The sequence below is a fragment of the Microcaecilia unicolor genome, chromosome 3, assembly GCF_901765095.1.
Source record: "Microcaecilia unicolor chromosome 3, aMicUni1.1, whole genome shotgun sequence".
Lineage (NCBI taxonomy): Eukaryota > Metazoa > Chordata > Amphibia > Gymnophiona > Siphonopidae > Microcaecilia > Microcaecilia unicolor.
The window spans coordinates 169,395,346-169,410,848 of NC_044033.1; the positions used below are offsets into that span (position 1 = coordinate 169,395,346).

The following is a 15,503-nucleotide window of genomic DNA, read 5'->3' on the forward strand; positions in this document are numbered from 1 at the left end:
GAATGGGGATGACGGATACGCGGAGGAGAGGGAAAGGGAAATTAATGTAATTGGATTCAGCTTTTGACGTCATACCGACTCTATCAATTAACCTGCTTGGTTGAGCTGTAGTCGCGTATCACAAGGTGGGAGGGAAGAAGAGGCTGCTTGGTTTCGCTTCTTTTCCTGACAGAACATCGGTCTCTGTCAGGTGGTAATCGCATTAAATATACCTTGAACCTTGCATTAGGCTCCCTGTGTCCCAGGGTTTTGGCCTGGTCTGGTGCCTCCCCAACTCAGTCTTGCAGACCGCGGGGAACAGATAGGAGACAAAGTGATGCATAATATTAACCAACAATAATAAGCTAAATATAACGCAACAGCAGGGCGTCCTCCTTCCCCCGTCATGCCCCGCCCCGTGGCAAGAAAGCTTGCATTTCTATTCCACATCCCAGGAAGGAAGAAAGAAAGAAAACGGCAGAAGGTCCTTTACAGAAAAATCAGCGAATAAATGGTGGGGGGCGAGAGTTACTCTCGCTAGTAAGCGGTTTATATGTCTCCCCTCCTGTGCTCCTCCTCATCATGTGTACCAGGATGGCCGAGTGGTTAAGGCGTTGGACTTAAGATCCAATGGACGAATGTCCGCGTGGGTTCGAACCCCACTCCTGGTAGCTTCTCATTTTTTTAATTCCTTTTTTTATTTTTCTGTTAAAGTTTTTGTTTTGTTTATTTTTTAACCAAAATTATTTTATGTAAAAAAATTGTATGTACATAACATAGGTTTAATGTTGGGGGTTTTGTGACTTTCTCACTGAGATGCTTCTTTTCTATCTACGGAACAAAGTTTTTTATGGAAAAAAATACTTGGCATGCTTAAGCTTAACTTTGGCCTCGGGGTTTTTTGTTTTTTTTTTTTGGGGGGGGGAGGTGAGGCCCCTCATCATGTAGGCTCATCCGGATTTCTCCTCCGCTGAATCCCGTAGCTCCTTTAAACAAGATTTGAAAGTGAAACCGCGGACTGCCTTTTTATTAATAATGAAAAGCACACACACACAAACAATTCTCCACCATCCCTTCATTCCCCACAGGGGTCTCCCGCTTTCCTGTCCTTAGAGGGCGTTAGAGACCTATGAGAGAGGTATGGTATGCAAAGGGGGCAGGAGGGGAGAGGGACAAGAAAGCAGACAATTTCTAGCTAACAACTGAACACACTGGTGCACATTTCAGGTTATTGCTTTATTCTATTACGTGCAGCAGGAAAACACTTGGAAGAGTTTTGCCTAGGCCAAATTATAAGATTGTAAAAAGCACTACCAGAAGTGGGTAAGAAACTTCTAGCTAAGGTCTGAACACTTGTTATTGCTTGTATTAAGTACAAGCACTTGGAGGAGTTTCTCCTAGGCCTCATTGTTAGGTTGAGAAGAGAAAAGCACTACCAGAAGTGGGGTTCGAACCCACGCGGACATTCGTCCATTGGATCTTAAGTCCAACGCCTTAACCACTCGGCCATCCTGGTTGACATACAATTGTAGGTAGTAATATGCTTGGAATTCTCTTTGTAGAATGTCACCAATACATTTATTTTAGTGTTTTTTTTTTTATGTATGTCCCTAGTCTCTTTTAATGACAGTAGTTACAGTAGAACTAAAACATTTTTATTTTATATTTTTTGCTTTTAACTTTTTAATTCACAGCATGTTAATCCCCTGTCCCCATCCCTTCATCTCTCCCTACAGCCCCACCCAATCTCTTGTTGTATTAGTTATATCTTACCAAATAATTAACTCTTCTCTTAGAGATATTCATCCTGACATAAATCTCCCAAGAGGTTTGGGTATTTTTGTTTCATTTTTAAAATGTCCCTTCAGGTAGTGCCTGGTCACTATAATCTAAGGTGTGGAAGGAAGAGTGCTTCACTTACTTGTCAGACTGTCCCCAGTGGTATGCCTTGACATACTGCTTGAAGGTAGTGTAGCCCTTCAAGGTGTGTGTGTTGTGTATGCACCCCCTGTCAGTACCTCCCTTCTCCCTCCTGCTGCATCTCTCCCTTCCCAGAGATACCAACAGGCTCATTTTCAAAAGAGAAAAACGTCCAAAAAATAACATAAGTCAGCATTTGGACATTTATCTTACAGAAACGTCCAAATATGGACGGCCAGAAGACCATCACACCCGTCTTCACACATGCGGGGCCTTATATGGATGATTACGTGTTCATATGTGTGGAGCCTTATATGAATCATTATCAAGTATGCAAACGTCTTCATATATACAATGTAAAATTTGAACGTTCTTTACATTTGCAGTACCTAGATCTCCTGCAAGTAGAGCAAATGTTTGTAGTTGGCAACATTTCCCGTATGGACGTCCTTCTGCGGTTCTGTAAGATGGATGTCTTCTGGTGGTCCTTTGGACATCTCTGATTTGAACGTTTTGCACTGCGATTTTGGAATGTCTAAAGACGTCTATACTATTTTTTTTTTTATTATACCTACCTGATTTTCAAAAATGCCACTCCAGATGACCACTGGAGGGACTCAGGGATCACCTCCCCTTACTCCCCCAAATCACAAAACATTTTTCCAAACAGCACTTTCAAAGGGAAAAGAGAGACTTTTTTTTTTTTTTTTAGAAAATTACCTTTCCTGTTCTGATTTTGGACATTTTGCAAAAAACATCCAAATTCAGACTTAGATGTCATATCCAGAAATGCTCTTTCTGTATTGATATGCCCAAAGTCTTAAGGGGCAACAGTGGTAATTGAACCCATGGTGCCAAGATCAAAGCCTGCTGCACTAACCATTAAGACACTCCTCCTGTGCTTTCAAAGTGTTGCGATTTGGATGGTTTTTGTTTGAAAATGTATCCAAAACAAGGACGTCCAAATCACAGGACGTCCTTGGAATTTTTTAAAAATGAAAGATGGATGTCCATCTTTATGACCTTCTCCCCTTTTCTGAATTTGGAAGTCTTCCAAAGTCTTTGTAAAAATGTCCAAATTCTGATTTAGACGTTTCTTTTGAACATGGCCCTCTGTATGCTGTTTTGAATTCTGTGTATAATGACCGTTCTACTGTAGATTCTCTGTTGACTGTACTCTGCCTAGAACTTAACAATTAAGTGGAATAGAAATGCCAAAATTAAATTAAATTAAAAATGCAGCCTGCCCATCCATGCCATCTACTATCCCTTCCTTTCCCTTAAAGATCCTATGTACTTGTCCCAAGCTTTCTTGAGTTCAGATAGTCTTCTTCTCCACCCCCTCCACCAGGAGGTCATTCCATGAATTCATCACCCTTTCTGTAAAGAAGTATTTCCTTAACTTACTCCTGAGTCTGTCCTGAGGGACGTTATGGTACTGGGGCCGCTTGATAACAGTGACCATAATATGATCAGTTTTGACATCGACCTTGAAGTAACTGTACACAGAAAGTCAAATACGTTAGCGTTTAACTTTAAAAAAGGAGACTATGATAAAATGAGAAGAACGGTAAAAAAAAAACTTAGGGGGGCAACTGAGAGAGTAAAAACTGTACAACAGGCGTGGACGCTGTTCAAAAATACCATCCTGGAGGCCCAGGCCATACATATTCCGCAAATTAGAAAAGAAAGACGGAAATCCAAAAGACACCCGGCCTGGTTGAAAAGTGAGGTGAAGGAAGCTATTAGGGCTAAAAGAAACGCCTTCAGAAAATGGAAGAAGGAACCGTCTGAAAATAACAAGAAACAGCATAAGGAGTGTCAAAGCAAATGCAAGGCGCAGATTAAGAAGGCCAAGAGGGAGTATGAAAAAAAGATAGCATTAGAGGCAAAAAAACATAGTAAAAATTTTTTTCGGTATATTAAAAGCAGGAAGCCGGCAAAAGAATCGGTTGGGCCGCTGGATGACCGAGGGGTAAAAGGGGCGATCAAGGAAGACAAAGACGTAGCGGAGAGACTGAATGAATTCTTTGCTTCGGTCTTCACCGAGGAAGATTTGGGTGGGATACCGGTGTCGGAAATGGTATTTCAAGCGGACGAGTCGGAGAAACTTACTGACTTCACGGTAAACCTGGAGGACGTAATGGGGCAGTTCGGCAAACTGAAGAGTAGCAAATCTCCTGGACCGGATGGTATTCATCCTAGAGTACTGATAGAACTGAAAAACGAGCTTGCGGAGCTACTGCTAGTGATATGCAACTTATCCTTAAAATCGAGCGTGGTACCGGAAGATTGGAGGGTGGCCAATGTAACGCCCATTTTTAAAAAAGGCTCCAGGGGAGATCCGGGAAATTATAGACCGGTGAGTCTGACGTCGGTGCCTGGGAAAATGGTAGAGGCTATTATTAAAAACAAAATTACAGAGCACATCCGAGGACATGGATTACTGAGACCAAGTCAGCATGGCTTTTGTGTGGGGAAATCTTGCCTGACCAATTTACTTCAATTCTTTGAAGGAGTGAACAAACATGTGGACAAAGGGGAGTCGGTTGATATTGTGTATCTGGATTTTCAAAAGGCGTTTGACAAGGTACCTCATGAAAGGCTACAGAGGAAATTGGAGGGTCATGGGATAGGAGGAAATGTCCTATTGTGGATTAAAAACTGGTTGAAGGATAGGAAACAGAGAGTGGGGTTAAATGGGCAGTATTCACAATGGAGAAGGGTAGTTAGTGGGGTTCCTCAGGGGTCCGTGCTAGGACCGCTGCTTTTTAATATATTTATAAATGATTTAGAGATGGGAGTAACTAGCGAGGTAATTAAATTTGCTGATGACACAAAGTTATTCAAAGTCGTTAAATCACGACAGGATTGTGAAAAATTACAAGAGGACCTTACGAGACTGGGAGACTGGGCGGCTAAATGGCAGATGATGTTTAATGTGAGCAAGTGCAAGGTGATGCATGTGGGAAAAAAGAACCCGAATTATAGCTACGTCATGCAAGGTTCCACGTTAGGAGTTACGGACCAAGAAAGGGATCTGGGTGTCGTCGTCGATAACACACTGAAACCTTCTGCTCAGTGTGCTGCTGCGGCTAAGAAAGCGAATAGAATGTTGGGTATTATTAGGAAAGTATGGAAAACAGGTGTGAGGATGTTATAATGCCGTTGTATCGCTCCATGGTGCGACCGCACCTTGAGTATTGTGTTCAATTCTGGTCGCCGCATCTCAAGAAAGATATAGTAGAATTGGAAAAGGTGCAGCGAAGGGCGACTAAAATGATAGCGGGGATGGGACGACTTCCCTATGAAGAAAGACTAAGGAGGCTAGGGCTATACAGCTTGGAGAAGAGACGGCTGAGGGGAGACATGATAGAGGTATATAAAATAATGAGTGGAGTGGAACAGGTGGATGTGAAGCTTCTGTTCATGCTTTCCAAAAATACTAGGACTAGGGGGCATGCGATGAAACTACAGTGTAGTAAATTTAAAACAAATCGGAGAAAATGTTTCTTCACCCAACGTGTAATTAAACTCTGGAATTCGTTGCCGGAGAAAGTGGTGAAGGCGGTTAGTTTAGCAGAGTTTAAAAAGGGGTTGGACGGTTTCCTAAAGGACAAGTCCATAAACCGCTACTAAACGGACTTGGAAAAATCCAAAATTCCAGGAATAACATGTATAGAATGTTTGTACGTTTGGGAAGCTTGCCAGGTGCCCTTGGCCTGGATTGGCCGCTGTCGTGGACAGGATGCTGGGCTCGATGGACCCTTGGTCTTTTCCCAGTATGGCATTACTTATGTACTTATGTACTTTCACCTTCATCCTATGTCCCCTCATTTCAAAGCTTCCTTTCAATTGAGGTTCACCTCCTGTACATTTATGTAAGGAAGGTACTTACATGTCGCTATTATATCTCCCCTCTCCCGCCTTTCTTCCAAAGCATGGGTGTAGCTACATGGGGCCACAGAGGTATGGGCCCCCACAGATTACGCCCTGGCCCCCTCTACATTTGACCCCCCCCCCCCCCGCCGCATCAGGTACTTTGTTTGCTGGCGGGGGGTCCCCAAACCCCGCCAGCTGAAGAGTCTTCTTCAGCACCGGTCGACTCCGGCACCTTTGTTGTGTGATCATCTGTTTCTGACACCTTACATCCTGCACCGTGCATGTAGCCCCAGGCAGGACGTAAGGCATCAGAAACAGATGATCACACAAAGAAGGCACCAGAGTCGACTGGCGCTGAAGAAGACTCTTCGGCTGGCGGGGATTGGGGACCCCCGCCAGCAAACAAGGTACCTGATGCGGCGGCGGGGCAGGAGGTGGGCGGCTGTGGTGGCGGCAGGGGGAGGTGGCTAAACAGTGCCCCCCCCCCCACCTCGGGCTCTGCCCCCCACCCCCGCCGAGGTCTGACTACGCCCCTGTTCCAAAGTATGCATATTGAGATCGTTAAATCTGTCCCCACATGCTTTATGATGAAGACCACTGACCATTTTAGTAGCCATCCGCTACAGGATGGAATCAGTCCAGAGGACAGCTACTGAAATGGACAAGTCTCCAACTGAAGGGAAGCTCTGTAATGAGGAGGCATAGGATGAAGGTGAAAGAGGACAGACTCAGGAGTAATGTAAGGAATTATTCTTTATGGAAAGGGTGCATGGAACGGCCTCATGGTGGAGGTGGTAGAGACAAATTCAAGAAAGCATGGGACATGCACATAGGATCTCTAAGGGAGAGGAAGGGGTAGTAGATGGCTTGAATGAGCAAACTGGATAGGCCACATGATCTTTATCTACAGTCATTTTCTAAATTTCTATATAATGAGTATGAAAGAAGGTTTGCTATCCCCCATAGAATCAATTGTTAATACCTCTACCTGCATCAGGGTCTAACGGCCATAGATCTGTCAAAAAAGGAAAGAGATCAACACAGGAAATACATTTTCACTGGATAAAACTTAACTCTCTATACTCGACTACCAAGGTCTACTCTACCACGAATGAACTTTAACGCAATACCACTTTATTTCTCATTCCAAATATGAACTCTTTATACTTGACTGCTTAATCTACTCTGTCAATCATGAACTTTAATGTAATACCACTTGTATCTCTCACTCCGGAAATGGCGATCGCCATGATGGAAAAATGTAAGCCACATTGGGATACAAATGCAATAAAAAATAAATAAATCACCGTGGGTCTCGGTCTGTTTCTTGAGAAAAGAAAGGAAAGGAAAGACTACACAGCTAAGTACAATATAAGTACAGTACAATGTTTTAAGCCCTGTGATGTATCATTGAAGGAATTTTTGTAGAATCTGTTAATTTTGCACATGTTGTCGCAACGCAAGGAGGTGTTTTGTGCCAATGATGAAGCAGTCCTGCTCCCGTTGCGTTTTCTAGCTGGGAGCTTCTTGAGGCTTTTTCCTCCTTGTGATTCTGTTGCAGGAATTGATGCATGAATTACCCCTATTGTTAGCAGAATCTGTGGTACTTCAGGAGTCAAGCAGCACACACCAGAATGAGGGAGAAATCTTCTTTATTTGCCAGCAAACAAAGCAGGACATCAATTCTAGCTTTCTTCTCTCTCTCAGCTCTCTGGATGTTATGGCTTCTGTCTCAGCTCCTTCTCTCCTTCTGCTGTCTCTCCCTCTTCTGTCTGTTCCTTCTGCTCTCTTTCTTCTGTCTGTTCCTTCTGACGTAAGCTGCTTCTACTCCCACTTAAATACAGTCCTAACCTCTAGCCCCCCTTACTCTCCAGATGGTAAAGAATAGATTGGTTACCTTGCCTCAGCCAATCATTACTTTAAAAATATCAGTTACATAGGTTCGATATTTCTCAAACTGACCTATGACCTGGAGCCTCTCAAACCAGACAATTTGGCACCAGTCTCTTACTTTTTATTATGATTAACTTAGGTTCATTGAGGGGCGAAGGGGCCAATCTGACATTTATTATTCTCATATTCCTAGTCTGGTTCATACTAACTACTAACTGAACTCTGGCATTCATTAAGGGGTCAAGGGCCAGTCTTACTTAATAACATACATATCAGTTATTACTTTCAAGACCCATTCCTACATTTACCTATAATTAATCAAGGAGAAGAGAGTTGACTAGTCCTGACCTCTTTTCACCTATTAGCTTCCTTCACAGAACTAGCTAGGACTGTACATAAGTCAAACCAGATGCTTGACCTCTTAAACAGCAGACAAAGGCTCCACTTGAAAAGTCAGGCACTGATGTAACTCTGGATTTAAAAAGGTATTCTACATATTAACTACACAAAATACACATATTCTAAAATAAGCATAATCAAATTCCCTATAAAACAAATCTAAACATCAGGAATATCTACATATTAAGCACTTCTAAATAGTATTTCAGCTTTAAACTACTTTTAAACTACAGCATGTCTGGCTCATGCTTTGTTCATTCATAATAGTATCCCCTCAAGATTTAATGGTATACAGATGTATGTGGTAAGGTAATATCTTTGAACTAGCATTAGCAATCCATCACTCACAAAGGGTGAAAGAAGTTGCTCTCTCTGACCTTTCTAACCTTTAGCTAGATTTCTAAATAATCTAAACCAGATGACATTCCTCCATCACTTGCAGAACTAAACCAAACTTTTAAACCCCAATTAATATGGCTTCTTATATATGTATAATTATGCCCATGCTGCCTCATTCCCCCCTTTGAGACTAAAATCAGCTTATGCAGAGATAAGTCTCATAACTCAAACTCTGGAGATTATAGTGATCCTAACTAGGAATAGGCTTGTGAATCACCATTACCCTACTTGTTAAGGTTCGACGGCATACTGCCGAAGCACATGAGGCCAGGAAACAAAACAACAACCCTGTTAAAACTAAAACTATTAGGGAAATAAACAAAGGACGTATCCAGGAGGTCAATGACCACCACCAGGAGGTAAGGTCTAATCCTCCTCGGTAATCCTCCACATTAAGGCTGGCCAACTGTAGGACTTTATCCATAGCATGCCTAACTACATGCGTCCTATTTATGACAATGGTACAGCACTCTGAAGAATTTAGCACTGTGCAGAGGCCACCCTGGGCTGCAAAGAGGTAGTCAAGACCCATACGGTTATACCGAGAAACTATACTTAATTCATTAATTTGATCCTGCAATGCATTGACTACCACGTTCAGCTCATGAACTAAAACATGGAGTAGGGACTGAAGTCTCCGGGTAGCCATACCTAGTTCAGTAATACCCGCTACCGGACCCCCAATTGGAATCCAGGCCGTGGCAGAAAGGGCTACAAGTCTCTTTTTAGTCAGAGGATAAGTAGAGTTAATATACTGGAGAGCTAATTCAATCGCCTCATCCTCTGTGGCAACGGAGGAAGGTAAGGACAAGGCCTCTCGCTTAGAACGGTGCGGGGATGGTGGCCTGAGGAGAGGAATAACTTTAGGAAAATAATTCAAGGTTACCAATACACAAAAATCATATGTGGGGGGAAGAATCATGTGGAGGACATTATCACAAAGCCAGTAATGACCAAGGAGAGGGCGAGGAAAGTTCCCAATAAATGTTGGCACAGGATGGACATTAGGATGCCCATAATGCGAGCCCCTATCCCAGGGGGAACTAAGAAGAAATGGAGACTTTGTACACCATAGGTGCCAATCCCCAATTGTGACAGACTGCTCATATGTTGCAACCCTTTCATACCCCGGGGACTTATGAAAGTAGAAAATAGGCCGGGACACTATAGTCTTCTCAGTAGTAAGGTTAGGAGCCAGATAATCACCTTGGTCATAATCTGCAGGTATGGTAGTAGGGCACATAGGAGTACCTGGAGAGACTACCCACACAGATTCCCCTTTTTCTGGGAGAACATTAGTATAGTTACAAGGAATGGGAAGAATAGTTGAGATGCTTCTTGTTAAACAAAACACTCCAGAAGCTGGATAGGGAGACGTAAAGACTGGCCTTAGAGAAGATTCAGAGGGGGAAGTAGCATTATAAAAGGACCACCAAGTATAATCCTGGCTCCAAGGGCCTGAACTCGAAAAGTAGGGAGGTATAAGAGCTGGGAGCTGCACAGGGACAGGTACAGCCGGGACATCTGTAGTATAAGGAGAAAATCGGGAACACACAATACAAGGGGAAGTAATCTTTGCCTGGCTAATTAGTTCCTGGACAGAGTGTAACCAAAGGTTGGAGTGAGTTGGGGTACTAGGAAAAAGGAGGCAAGGAGTAGAAAACAACAAAAGCATCCAAACTATTAACATTTTCTTTCTTCCTAATCTAAAACAAATACAGCAACTAATTAAGCAATAATATTCCAACAGTCTGTGCTAGTCACAGATTACTCTCATATAATGTTCTCAGTCTTTGAGTTCTTATACCAGTTGGGATAGACCCTCAACTGACAAGGATCAAGCTCTCAAATTCCAAGAAAGCCAGAATCTGGACAAGAAAGAGTCTCAGTGTGAAGCCGAAGTTCAGCAGCTCCTGCAGTATGCAGTTGACCCTTCTTTTCAGCTAGTGGATTCTTTGGTTCGGGTCAAGCGCAACTTCAATGGCTCCGCTGGATCACTTTCTGCTCTCCACTGTTCAGGCTCCGTCTGATCCTTGCTGGGCTCAGTCTGGTCAGCAGACTTAATTCGAGACCAATGGACCCATGGAGTTATCCCTGCAACCTTCACAGCTGTAGGGGTAGAAAGCAAACCAGTAAAAGGTCCTTTCCATCGGGGCCCCAAAGGCTGGAGCCTCCAGTCTTTCACCCAAACTCTATCCCCTGGCAGGAAGGAATGTACCTGAGCCTGGAAGGGGACAGGGTTTATTTCTCTCACATAAGACTGAAGCTCAGAAATTATCTTGCCCAAGAGGGCTACCTGCTCCTGCACCTGGGCAGACCCTAAAATCCCTATGTCTCCCTTAATTCCCTGCAAAATGGCTGGGGGCTTCCCATACACAATTTCAAAGGGAGAGAGGGCTGTTCCTTTAGTTGGGGTGCATCGGAGGCGGAAGAGGGCTAGTGGCAGTGCCTGTGGCCATTTCAGTTGGGTTTCCTGACAAATCTTTGCTAGGCTATTTTTCAAGGTTCTGTTTGCCCGCTCAACCTGCCCTGAACTCTGGGGATGGTAGGCACAATGCAATTTCCAGGTAATGCGCAATGCGCGGGACAGGGCCTGAAGTGTAGCTTCAACAAAGGCGGGACCATTATCTGAACCTATGGCAAGGGGCAGTCCATACCTGGGGATGACATCCCTAAGGAGGGCTCGAGCTACTTCTGTGGCTTTCTCAGTAACTGTAGGATATGCTTCCACCCACCCAGAAAAGGTACAGACCATGACCAAGAGGTATCGGAGCCTACCGCTCCTGGGCATTTCTGTGAAGTCTATAACTAGAGACTCAAAGGGTGTTAGTCCCCTAGACTGAACTCCTGGTGGAATACGGGGTCCCTGACGAGCATTATTCTGGGCACAGAGAGTACATCGGGCAGAGGCAGTGGCAACCAGACTATCCAATCCTTCCAAGACCACTACTCGACTGAGTAGGCGAGCTAGTGCTGTTTTCCCTAAGTGTGACAGGTCATGAGCTTGAGACACTACAGGCCAAGCTAGGTGGCGTGGCACCAGAACTCTGGTATCAGGGAGATGTAACCAGCCATCAGGTCTCCTTACTGCACCTTCCTCTTGAGCCCATTTCTCTTCCATTTGGGTATACATAGGCGTCCATTCTTGCAGTCGAATTTGGAACAGGGGGGTCACAGTACTTGCTGGGGGTCCTCGAGCAGCTTCCTTGGCCACCCGATCAGCATGGCGATTCCCTCGGGCCACTGGAGTATCTATCCTTTGGTGTCCCCTGCAGTGAATGACAGCTACCTTCTTAGGGGCCCAAACAGCCTCTAGCAGCTGAAGTATTTCAGGTCCATACTTAACAGGTTGGCCTGCGGCATTTATGAGTCCCTTTTCCTTATACAAAGCTCCATGAGCATGTAGAGTTGTGAAGGCATACTTGGAATCAGTATAAATGTTGGTCACCAGTCCTGCTGCTAGCTCCAGAGCTCGTATGAGGGCCACAAGTTCTGCTTTCTGGGCTGAAGTTCCTTGGGGCAGGGCTCTTGCTTCTATCACCTTGTCCTCTGTCACCACAGCATAGCCTGCCAATCGCTTGGAGTTCTCCACGTAACTGCTTCCATCTGTGAAATAAATTACATCTGGGTCCCTCCACGGAACATCTTTGAGATCTGGTCGACTGGAGTACACTTCATCCATGGTTTGGATACAGTCATGATCCGGTGGTCCCTCAGATGCTGGCAAAAGAGTAGCAGGATTGAATGTAGCCACTGTTTCCAGGTGTATCCGTGGATTCTCACACAAGCTAGCTTGGTACTTAACCATACGGTTATTTGTAAACCAGTGGTTGCCCTTATACTCCATGAGGGTGAGAACTGCATGGGGGACTTTAACAACCAGTTCTTGCCCCAAGGTCAACTTATCAGCTTCCTGGACCAGTAAGGCTGTTGCTGCAATGGCCCTCATGCAGGCTGGCCATCCTTTAGCCACTCCATCCAGCTGTTTAGACAGGTATGCAACAGGCCTCTGCCAGGATCCCATCATCTGGGTCAGCACACCCAGAGCAACCCCCTGTCGCTCATGGACATACAATGAGAAAGGTTTCTCCACATCAGGAAGGCCTAACGCAGGGGCTTGGAGTAGGGCTTTCTTTATGGCAATGAAGGATTGTTGAGCAGTAGGTCCCCATTCAAACGGTTCCTTTTCACCCCCCTTTGTAGCCTGGTAAAGGGGTTTCGCCATCAATGCAAAATTTGGAATCCAAATTCTGCAGAATCCAGCTGCTCCCAGAAATTCCCTAACTTCCCTTCTGGACTTGGGTTGGGGAATTGCAGCAACTGCTTGCTTCCTACTGACATCCAGTCTCCGACTTCCCTGGGAAATGCAAAAGCCCAGATACTTCACTTCTGACTGACAGAGTTGGGCCTTTGAGCGTGAGACCTTATAGCCTGCATCCAAGAGTAGCTCCAGCAATTCTCTGGTAGCCTCAAAACACTCTTCCTGAGTCACTGCTGCAATCAGAAGGTCATCTACATACTGGAGTAAAACTCGCCTGGAAGGCTCAGATTTAAAAGTCTTAAGGTCTTGCCCTAGGGCTGTCCCAAAAATGGTGGGGGAGTTCTTGAACCCCTGTGGCAGGCGGGTCCATGTATACTGAAGCTTCCTTCCTGTTACTGGATTTTCCCATTGAAAGGCAAAAAGCAGTTGACTGGCGGGGGCCACCCGAATACAAAAGAAGGCATCTTTTAGGTCTAGTGTCGTGAAATGGGTAGCTCCAGAAGGTATCAATCCTAGCAAGACATATGGATTAGGCACTACAGGGTGTAATGAGATAGTGGATTTGTTGACCACTCGTAAGTCTTGGACTGGCCGGTAGTCCTCAGTCCCTGGCTTCTGAACTGGCAACAGTGGCGTATTCCATGGAGACTGGCAAGGACGAATAATTCCATGGGATAACAGACGATTCAGATGTGCTTGAATCCCTTCCAGAGCCTTTCGGGGAATTGGGTATTGGCGAAGATGGATTGGCCGGGCACTTGGAAGTAAATCTACATGAACAGGGGGAATATTTCGGGCCAACCCTGGGGGATTATCTTCTGCCCATACCCCACTGACCTGAAAGCTGTCTGCCAGGGGTAGGTCAACTTGGCCATGCGACTGATGCAGCCGCCATTCTTCTTCAAGGGGGCAGCAGAAACTCAATATACCCTTAGGGCTGGATGTCGGGGGCCGAAAGGAGACTGAAGTCTGGCCATCAGAGTCAAAGGAAATTTGGGCCCTAAGCTTGGACAGCAGGTCTCGACCTAACAAAGGGATTGGACAGTCTGGCATATACAGGAATTCATGAGTGACTGTGTGTGAGCCTAATTGGCATCTACGGGTCGTCAGAAAGGGCCTCCGGTTCTGCACCCCCGTGGCTCCCACCACTCGGACAGTTTTTCCAGACACAGGCGCTAATCGCTCCGTCACAACAGAATGTTCAGCTCCTGTATCAATCATGAATGGAATTGAGCGGCTCCCTATAGTTAACTTGACCATAGGTTCCTGGGAGCCCAGTTTGTAGGAACCCGGTCTGTCCTATTCGTCCCATTCTGCCATCTCGGCTATCCCGATGATGTCAGATTCAGGAGGCTCATATCTTCCCTCTCGAACTCGGCCTCGGCTTCCTCGATCTCCTGGTCCCCTTCTCAGTACCTGGTGCCTCTGGGGGCATTCATCTTTCCAGTGCCCTCTTTCCTTACAATAGGCACACTGGTCCCTCTCCAATCTTGGTCTGGGATTCTCCCCCCTTGGCCGGGATTGATTGAAGGAATCTCGAGGCCTGGCTGGTGGTCCAGGGTCCCACTTTGGCTTCCCATTAGCTAGAGGTCGACCTCGGTTAAGGGTGGAATTAGTAATGGCTGCCGCTAAAAGGTCGGCCTTCTTCTGCATCTTCCGGTCAGCCTCTCGGCGCACCTCCTGATCCCTATTAATAAAAACCTTGGTTGCGATCTCAATTAGCTGGGTGGTATTCATCCCTGCGAATCCCTCCTGACGCTGTAGCTTCTTCCGGATATCTGGCATACTCTGGGCCACCAATGCACTATTCACCATTCTCTGGTTTTCTAGTGCCTCAGGGTCAAATGGGGTGTATGTTCTGTAGGCTTCAATTAGTCGCTCTAAAAAGGCCCCAGGGGATTCAGTTGCCCCTTGGAGAATTTCAGAGACCTTTGCCAGATTAATGGGCCTCTTTATGCCTTTCCTCATACCTTCCAGCAAGTCCCGGCAATAGCCAGACAACAGTTCATAGTGCTGCTCATTATTTGGATCCCAAGCTGGAACTGCGCGAGGGAACCGAGTTCTAACCCATTCCTCTAGGTCCGGTGTCCTCTCGGGGGCACGCGCTCGCGTGATGGCCTCAGCATTTTGTAAAATCTTCCGCCTCTCCTCAGTTGTGAAGAGGGTCAGGAGAAGTTGTTGACAATCAGTCCAGGTTGGGTTATGGGTGGCCATAATGCTAGCCACTAGGTCCACCACTGCCTGAGGCTTTTCAGTATAAGAGGGGTAATGCGTCTTCCAATTCAAGAGATCGGTGGTTGTGAAGGGTACATACTGGTAGGCCTGTGCCTGCATAACCTGGCCCTCATTATTAGGATCCGGTCGAGTGATAGTTACCTGACGGAGGGGCAGAACTCTCGAGGAGGTGGGAATAGAACCTGAGGTAGAGCTAGGAGCTACCCTCCTATCATGCTCAAAAGTGATTGCAGCAGGTCTAACCCATTCAGTGGAGGTGTGTTGAAACCCTGAGGGATGGGGAGGGGTACTCATAGACTGAGAGGTGGTCACAGGTGATTCAGTCCATTGAAAGGGATGCCGGGCCCCTGATGAGTGGGGAGGGGTATTAGAAGGAGAGGCTGGGCTGTCGGGAGTTGAGGAGTCAGGGGGTGCAGCCCAAAGCGGGTCTTGGGAGGTTAACAGGGGAGAATGTGGCAAAGAAGGGTAGAGGCCGGATGAAAAGTCCAACCTAGGATGTGACGGGGTTTGCACAGAAGAGGAGCTATCCGGAGAA

General features: G+C 45.7%; 2 non-coding genes across 2 annotated transcripts; one reads left to right on the forward strand and one right to left on the reverse strand.

Moving 5' to 3' along the window:
* The first annotated feature begins 567 nt into the window (after window positions 1-567).
* TRNAL-UAA lies at window positions 568-650 on the forward strand. Its single transcript has one exon. It is a non-coding gene; the product is annotated as a tRNA-Leu (tRNA).
* A 762-nt stretch (window positions 651-1,412) lies between these two features.
* Window positions 1,413-1,495, reverse strand: TRNAL-UAA. The gene has a single exon. It is a non-coding gene; the product is annotated as a tRNA-Leu (tRNA).
* Between the last annotated feature and the right edge of the window lie 14,008 nt (window positions 1,496-15,503).